The sequence below is a fragment of the Salvia hispanica genome, chromosome 6 (genome assembly GCF_023119035.1).
Source record: "Salvia hispanica cultivar TCC Black 2014 chromosome 6, UniMelb_Shisp_WGS_1.0, whole genome shotgun sequence".
NCBI lineage: Eukaryota > Viridiplantae > Streptophyta > Magnoliopsida > Lamiales > Lamiaceae > Salvia > Salvia hispanica.
The window spans coordinates 12,647,656-12,657,594 of record NC_062970.1 but is presented as its reverse complement, the minus strand read 5'-3'; the positions used below and the strand labels follow the sequence as shown (position 1 = coordinate 12,657,594).

At 36.9% G+C, this 9,939-nt stretch overlaps 1 pseudogene; it reads right to left on the bottom strand.

Moving 5' to 3' along the window:
* Positions 1–1,417: 1,417 nt before the first annotated feature.
* On the bottom strand, positions 1,418–9,312 carry LOC125194716 (annotated as a pseudogene).
* Positions 9,313–9,939: the final 627 nt, after the last annotated feature.

Genomic DNA, 9,939 nt, shown 5'->3' with positions numbered 1-9,939 from the left:
CTAACCATTTCGGTAAGGTGTCCCTGGGTAAGATTTGCAACATAGTACTTAGATTTCCGTTCCTTCCAGTTTGGAGAATATCGTCGAGGAGGAATGCCTCTTGTACTTCTGTGGGGTAATCTGCCGTGTCCTATTTCTTGTTCTGTAGGTGTCTCATTTGTATCCCCTCTGGTTTCCTTGTCACTGTTAGTGGTTTCAGGCAGGGTACTAATAGTGGGATCAGAAGCATTTACGTAGGGATTCAAAGACTGGTTAGATAGCTCGGCAGTGTCATGAAGCGACATGTTTTGGTCTTGGGGATTTGACTGCCTTGTGGTACTAATAAGATCCTCTGTTAGACTGTTCTCTGTGGCAGATTTTGGTCTAAGAGGTTAGTTTGGTTGTCACCTTCTTGAATATCCCCCCCCCCCCTCTAATAGTTTCTCCCCAAAGAGGTAGCCAATTTAGTGTGTCACTGTTTGGACTCTATATCCCACTCTCCCCCTGACCACTACATTGGGTATAAAAATTTCATTCTCAACAAAGTCACAGTTCATAGTAACATACATGCGATCTGATGAAGGGTCATAGCATCTATATCCTTTCTGATTCTTTACATACCCTACGAAGACACATTTGACTGCACACGGTGAGAATTTATCCCGATCATGCTTGGGTATGTGAACAAAGACAGTACAACCAAATATTTTGGGTTTGAGAGTGAGGGATGAAGGAATTGAATGTTGGGAAGAGAAGACCTCTAGGGGGGTTGTGAAGTTTAGGATTCCTGTGGGGAAGACGGTTGAGGAGGTATACGGCTGTGGCGATAGCTTCTGGCCAAAAAGACTTAGGGATGTTAGACTCAATTAGGAGCGCACTGTTGATCTCAAGGATGTATCGGTTTTTTCGCTCGGCTACCCCCTTATGTTCGATGTATATGCACACGATGTTTGGTGGACAATGCCTTTTTCAGTGAAGAAGGTTTGCATTTTCGAGTTTACATATTCCCTCCTATTATCGGATCTAAGGATTTGAATTTTGGAATTGTACTGGGTTTGGACAAGACTATAGAACTGAGTGAATTTCTCAAAAACTTCAGACTTTGTTTTCAAAAAATAAATCCAAGTCATACGAGAAAAATCATCAATAAATAACAAAAAATATCGAAACCCTTGTCCTCCAGTAACCGGAGCAGGACCCCACACATCGGAGTGAACCAAAACAAAAAGAGATTTTTCTCTGGTGTTGTTTAATTTGAAAGAATGTCTATGGATCTTTGCCAAAACACAAGTTTCACAACTCAAAACATGCCTAGACGAGACTAACTCAGGAAAGAGAAGACGAAGATATCCTATAGATGGGTGCCCTAACCTGCGATGCAATAGCCAAATTTGTCTATCAGTAAGCCCGTGAATTAACATCGCAATACTTTGTTGGGCTATCTCATCCACGTAGTACAAGCCATGTCGTTCAGTGCCACGCCAACTATCGTCCCTGTTTTGATATCCTGCAACATGCAAAAACGAGGCTGCATTAGCAATTTGCAATTGAGATCCTTTGTGACATGACTCACATAAAAAGTTTTTGGGACAATGAAGGAACATAAAGACAGTTTGAGAGGTGAAGGGTTGGTGAAATAGTGATAGTGCCCATCTCCATTGGCGGGTTGGACGAATTGTTTTGTGGAATGAGAAATATCGAGGAAGTCCGATGCGTCAAAGGACATGGTATCGGTTGCCCCACAATAAAAAATCCAATGGTGGTCTTTAGGTCCTATGGCCGAGGAAGATGAAGAAAGTGTTTGGAGAGGTAATGCGAGGGCTTGGAAAGTGTTTACACAAGTAATTGAGGGCTGGAATTCAAAAACATGGGGTTTATGTTCAGAATTTTTTAGACTTGGGGTTGTTATTTCAGTATTTTGGACACATGTGGGTTTTTTGTATAATATTTCAGAAACACTGGGGTGGGTTAGGAAATTTTCAAATTTTCTCTGGGATGGCTTTGCGTCTCCAGATTTAACACTGTTGATACTTTCTTCGCTGGGAGCCGAGTTGGAGTCATTAACAGAATTAGTTTCCTTACTTTCTTCACTAGCAACATTTGGGGATTTCTTAGGAATGCAGGGGCTCGTGGCTGTTGCTGCATTGGCAGCCTTGATGACTAGGTGCTGGTTGGACTTAGTGGCATAGCTGTGGAGCTTTCTGTAGGTGAGCCGCTGCACCATTTTTGGGTGTGAATGAGTTGCAGAGAGTGGTTGAAGTTGTGGCGGAAGAGGATTAGTTTCTATGCCGAAGTTCTTCGACTGGTAGGAATTTTGGTTTTCATTTGTGTTGACTTTGTGCAAATCAATTAGATTCGAGATTGTCTCGATCAATAGCTCGAGAGTGTATATTTGGCTGACCTCCATTTGAGTTTTTTTGTTGATTTCCTGCTCTGATACCATCTTAAAGATAGTAATCATCTTAAAGATGATAATCGAGAGAGGTATAGGTAGATTGGTAAGACATATCGGAAGTAGAAGAAGATAGGAAAATCTTTGTTGTGTATATTTCTTGTATTTTGAGATGCCTCATTACCCTAGTATTTAAAGGGATATTTGAGGCTCTCCAACTGCATCAATAAATACAATTTTGGAACTCTACACAACTAGGAAATCTACCATAATAAAAGAGTTCTAGGAACTCTAATACAACAAGTAATGAATGGTTGTTTTATGACTTATTTTTACAACAACTTTATTCCGTTATAATCTAAACTAAATTTGATGGGAAACAAAGATTCCTACCTAAATCAGCAGAAAGCTTGTTTTGTCACAACAAACAAAGACAAAGCTTCGCCTTTCCACTAGCCTGTGTTGTTAACAGCAACTTAATTTTAAGAATCCATGGGGATCGCTCGCCCCAGGAAACAAGCTCGACTTCAGTTAGACGAGGGAAGGACCCGACAACTTCTTCTCCTTGGACGTGCGACACTTGCTAATAAAAGCACCTATCCTCGTCTTCATGGCCTTTCACACACACAAATCAGACAAAACACAAGAAAATGCTTCTTTTTCTGTAATTTTAGGTTTACCAGTGTCGAACATTGCCTTCTCCAACGAAGGTCTAGAGGCCGTTGCAACCTGCCTTGCCCTCTCCTGAAATTATAAGGAATGACATCAAGGTAATACATTTTTGGTTTGAACATAGGAGGGTGGCAGGCGAATTAATCGCTTGGTAGTTATTGATCAAAAGAGAGATTACTGCCATTGCTGCCTTTTCTTTTCTCGGGCCCACTAGATTAATAACAAATACAGAGTCAATGTGCAATACGACATTAAAGGACCATAGTGAAAGGAAGGTCTTGATCATAATAGTATAACCTATTTTACCCACTTTATCCTTCTTGCAAAAAGGTTGAAACCCGACAAGACAATTTTGTCGAGGTGTTAAACGAGGTTCGTAGGCTAAGAGCTCCTTAGAAGCCCACCTTTCAAGATCGATCCTTAGCCATTCTTGCAAATCTACTCATCCGAACCAACTATGCTATCCTACGACCAATTTTGTGGTGTGCTAACAAATGCTTATGACGTGAATCGAATTTGGGCTCAATTATATAATTGGGCCATGACCTTTATCTTGCAATACTTTGTTTGGGCTTTAGTAATATTGAAATATTTTAAGATCTAGTAATCTAACTATATTATACTCCCTCCGTTCTATATATATATATATAGTAATAGAGTCATTTTGCAATTTTAGTACGTTCCATAGTAATAGAGTCTATTTTAGTAAAAGTGAACACATTTTTTCAAACCTACTTTACCCTCTCTTAGTTTTCTCTCTCTTCATCTCTACCTTTTTCATTTTCCACTTTATTCTATCTTTACTTAACTCACCTAATATAATTTTTCTTAATCTTTGTGCCGAAAAGTTTCGCCTCCATTACTATGGAACGGAGGAGTACTGCGGAATATAATATTACGAAACCTAATAGAGTAATAATGATGTTTCATTATTCGTGATATATATTTAATTTTATAGAGTAATGAATTACACTTTTAGGTTTGTGTTAAATTTAGACTGTATATATGACACATTTATTATAAAGTTAATTTTATTAATTGCATAACTTTAAATATTATCCTTCGTTCTATAGCAGTGAAGTCATTTTGTCATTTTGATACGTTTCATAGTAGTGGAGGGATTTTCTTTTTTTAGTAACAGTCAACACATTTCTTCTCACTTACTTTTTCTTCTCTCCTACTTTATTCTCTTTACTTTTTCTTCTCTTCTACTCTATTATCTTTGTATTTAATATATTATACACATATTTTTTTAATTTTTATGCCGAAAAGAAATATCTTCATTACTATAGAACATAGGGAGTACAGAACTATATTTTTGTTTTTCTCCTTATTTTACACAACTTTTAAAAAAATGTGGCAAAAATAATGGAATAGATAGAGTATATATTGTATGATAAGTATCACTTAATAATGTATAAATATCTGAGTTGATTAAAATAAAAATATTTTTATGTAAAAAATATGAATCATATGTCACTTTATGCAAATAGGAGTTGGAGTATCATTTTATTGCGGTGGACAATTGAATATACATGGAGCACTAGTGTCCTTTTACATTTACTAGTGTTAACCCACGCGTGATGCACGAAAGAATATTTTTTCATCGTACAATTTTAAAATGTTAATTGATTGATTAAAATAAGAAATAATATAATTATATAGTAACATTTAAAAATATAAAAATATACTATCTTCGTCCACCAAAATTTGTCTCACTTTAACTCGGCACGGGTTTTAAGAAATGTAATAGAAAGTGAGTTGAAAAAGTTAGTGGAGTGTGAGTCCTACTTTTATGTATTAGTTTCATAATATAATGTGAGTAGGAATGAGTTAGTGGGATATGAGGTCCACTACCAAAAATGGTAAAAGGTGAAAATGAGACAAATTTTGGGGAACTGGGACGGAAATGGAAAAATGGGACAAATTTTGCGTGGACGGAGATAGTACTATATAATAACAAATCAATAATTATATACTCCTCAATTCATTTTTACACCTAAAGACATAAAATTAAACATATTCAAAATGGAATCAAGACAAACACAATTATTTGGACAACGATGAATAGAGTATATCAAGTGTTGACACTTTTGAAATATATGTTTAAAACAATCCTTCATATCTCTCTACTAAAAAAATGTAAATCACACTTTTAACAAAATGATGAATCGATAACTCGTAATATTCAAAACGTCAAAATAGTGGCCATAAAAAAACTGAATGATAAACTACACAAAATAACATTACATTAATGGGTTGAATTGACATTATTACATTATGACTTTTTAAATATTGGAGTATTTATCTTTATTAAACGTGGCTTGTTGAAACATGAAACATCTATACTATGCTACTTTACAATTCTCAAAATACTGCAAACTTTTTTTTTGTAAAAATATATTTAATTACTCATATTCACCTATAGATAAGATAATTAGATTCTCTATATAAAACCAGTTGTATCCCAGAACAATTAAGTGATAAATCCTAATTTCAAAGTATTAGTAAACCAAAATTTGGTAGCAGACTATTTTATTTTATTTGAACAATTAAAAGGTTGATCGACTCAATTTTGCTAGGCTTAGTTATCTCATTGCAAATAAACATATATACATATGCATACATGAATTTATTAATTCATTATAAGTGATCAAAGGAGTATTATTTTTATTTACACTAAAATATAATTATAGCGCCAATGACAATATAAATATACAAAAATAATAAAAAATTGTGTAAAGATGAAGATAAATATTATGTATGTTTCGAGTTAAGGATATTACAATTCCTCCCTCTCCAAGAATTGTAGTAAGAAATATTGGGATAGATTCTTAAACCATATATATACGCGGTACTCTAACTATTGCAATCAAAGAAAAAAAAACAACAATAAATGAAATGGAAGTGAAAATTATAAAATAAACAGAACTATTAAGTCTAGTCGAGAAAAATCATCTTCCCGCAAGACAAATTACATCACGGCTTGTGCTCTCGGATTGACATATCAATCCCAAAGATGAAACGACTTCCTCCTAACGTATATTGCATCTCAAATCCCATGATACGATGAACTTGATGGAGCTCCAAAAATAGAGCAATACAATGTTCCTAAAATGTACAATAAAAACTTGAGAGCTTAAAAGATAATAGAGAATGCTTTTGTTGGTGTGTAATTCATCCACAACTCAATGCCTTTTATAGGCACAATAGTAAGACATGAGAGATCATGAAATTAAAAATTAAAAATTTGACTTGGAGGTTACAAAATTTGTTTAATGCTCAAAATCCTATTTAAATATCTAAATTCAATAGCTTATAAATATTCAAATTCATGGGCATGTATTAGTTATTTCACTATTTGGATGTTACTTCTTAAAGAAATAAATTCTCATCATTAGAGAAATAAATTCCCCTCACAATAACCGTCCAAATATATATGATTATGATATAATCAATTATCAAATTTAATAATTTTTATTTATTGCATTTACATCCTTTGCACAAAATAGTTATTCAAAACTTTCCAAAACTCGCATTTTATACATGTATAGATATCACAATATCCTTCCAAGTTCCAACCACATGCTAGCACATGACACGTAAGTGTAACATAACAACATAATTAAGCAATAAAGGATGACCTGAAAGAAATACCTCCAGATTGCATAAAGGAAAGTTTATGTTGCATTAAATGCAATTTATTTTGCATTTTAGTCTATAATGCAAAATAAATAGCATTTAATGCAACATAAACAATCTTTTATACACCGGCACCGTGTAAATTTCAAGTCATTCTCGACACCAAAGGTTTTAACCCGATTTCTACGTTCGAACTCGTTTAGTTAGCAGTACCGAAACCGAAAATACAAAGAAAATATCGCTTCCAAATCGCAATTCGCTTGCACCGTGCGAATTTCAATTCATTCTAACGCTGAAGGTTTTAGCCCGGATGCATGTTCGAATCGCACGCAGTAATCAAATCGATTTCAAATTGCGATTCGCATGCACCGTGCGAAAAACAATAAACTATCGTTAGATTCCAAATTGTGATTCGATGCACCGTGTGAATTTCAAGTCATTCTGACACCGAAGGTTTTAGCCTGATTTCTACACTAGAACTGCATTAAAAGTACTGAAATCGATTCCAAATTGCGATTCGCATGCACCATGCGAAAAAACAGTAAACTATCGTTCGATTTCAAATTGCGATTCGCATGCACCAACACCGTGCGAATTTCAAATCATTCCGACATGGAGTATTTTAGCCCGATTTCTACGCTCAAACTGCATTAGTACGGCTGTGTGCTTGAGGCCCGCCATGATGTAGGTCATGGTATAGAAGATGGTGGGGAGGACTAGCTCCATGGGCAGGTCACCTAGGGTGAGGGCCATGAAGTAGGACGACAGACGGTACATGCCCGATGCTCGTTCTTTCGTGAGCACCATGCGCTCTTGAGTGCACATGAAGATGGCCTCGAACATGGGGTAGAACCCACAAAACTCGGAGTAGAAAAATAGGAGTCCCACCTGCATTATTAATCATAAAAAGGGTTAGTGGCTACCAATACAGTAGGAGCAATTCTTTTCAAACTCAAAATTACCTATTACCTGGTCCTGCAAGTGGTTCGAGTCGGATTGCCACCAAAGGAGTCCAGTGAAAAGGGCAACCACCAAGACTTGCACAATCTTGATTGTTGAAAAGGATTCATACTTCCTTTCTTTAATTCCCCTCCTAAGCAAGATTGAGAACTGATACAACCATGGATTTGACCAACGCTTCAGTTTCCTATCATCGGTTGGAAGACCACTATCATCAACAATCAGCTCTGACCTCACGCTGGCCGATAGCTCTGTTTTATAAGCATTCACCAATCTCAGCTTAACCTCTTCTTGATCTTCATTTGAATCACCCGTTGCCACTCCTACAAGATATGCAACACAGTCAGATCCAATCTTTACACAAGAAAAAACAACAAATCTTACCGTTTGCTAGATCCAGCAAGAAATCAGCCGGGTTCATGGCAACCCCTGGGGCAAACCCCACACTGGAAAAGTAGTCCAACACATCGGCTCCTTTGCCGAAATACAGCGGATCCCCATTCGAGAGCAGAAGTACCTTGTTGAACAAATAGAAGAGCCTGCTCGAGGGTTGGTGAATTGTCATCACCACTGTGCGTCCGCCCTCATTGGCGAGCTCCCACAGCGTGGAAACTATCCTTTGGGCGGTGGTTGAGTCCAATCCTGAGGTTGGCTCATCAAGGAATAATAAGCTGGGGTTGGTGAGTATCTCCTGTCCGATGCTCACCCGTTTCCTCTCTCCCCCAGACACCCCCCTCACAAATGGACCACCGATGATGCTATTCCGGCACCTCGCCAACCCAAGCTGCGCAATCACAGCCTCCGCGTGCTGAACTTTGTCGGCCTTTGTCAGAGTATTGGGCAGCCGAAGGAGGGCCGTGTAGACGAGTGTCTCCGTCACAGTCAGGTGAGGGTGGAGCACGTCGTCTTGGGTGACAAAGCCGGTGATGCGTTTCATCGCATTGGAAAGCGGCTGGCCATTGAAGGTGATGGTCCCGGAGAGACACCGCCTAGCCGGCCGCCGAGGGCTGTCAGCAGGGTGGTCTTGCCGCTGCCCGAGGGCATCAGCATCGCCAGCATCTCACCGGGAGCACGGTGCCGGAGATCCCTTTAAGTATGACTCTTTGCTCTTCTGATTTCGCATTCCTCTTCCACGTGAATCCTCCTCCACCATTTATTTTTATCCTGTAAACCAGTTCATCGAACTGCAATTTTTGATGTTATTTTAATCCGAAAACTAACAAGCATTAAATTAGGTATGTGAATGAAACACGATTATTTGATTTTAAGTGAAGAATTGTCACATGAAAAATTGCTACATATTTTGTAAAATATAACTGAGTACACATTGAATCTCACATAACCAATTAATAAAAACACTTGCATTTTCAAAAAAAAAAGGAAGAAAACCGGTTAGTATTACTCTGTTCTGGTGATTTTAAATTTGAAGAAGATTATCAGTTGTCTCTATATTTCATTTATTCTCATATTCAAATTCAAGCCATCTTCAGTCAGCAGATATAACTAGCCGAGTCCATATGAATAAAAAAATGGTTATACACTGCTTTCAGTTAAATGGTAATGAAAACGGAAAATTTAATTATTTGCAAAATTACCAGGAGTGTGACAGGAAGATTTGGGCGGGCAAAGATGGTTGGGTGATCCTGCGCCTCGAGGTCGGCCGCCATCTCCCAATGTGATGAATTAGAATCCGTAGGAATTAAATAAATCAATCTAGGGAGGTTAATACTGAAAATAACTCAATGATTTCTTCCTTGTATAGACATATACACATTCCCATTGAATTGTAGTATTATGTAACAGAACCAAAATCAACAACAAGAAGAACAATGGGTTTTACTTTTGTGCCCTAACTCTTCGATCCACACATCAACAAATATGTCATGCTTGAGAGATGAGAGGGGAAACTGGGATTACTGTCTTCTTCTTTACAGAGAAGAAAACAAATATAAATTCGGCTTTATGACTGTCTTTGCATCTAAGTACATTTCAAATATCCACCTTAGTTTCATTCCAATTTTCATCCAAAATATATACTCCACGCGTTAAAAAATTACTACTGCTAATTATTTGACCGTTACCACTATAAAAAGTTACCAAATTTGGTTGATTTTACTCAATCTTTCAATAATATTATGATTGTACGGAGTAATATTTTTTCAATTATCCTTAAATTTCTTATTTGAAGAAAAATTATGCATGATGTGTCAGATAAAATGGAGTACTCATTTAATATACTACTTAGTCTATAATTTTACATATGTGCATGTCAAATCAATAAATTTTGGACATGC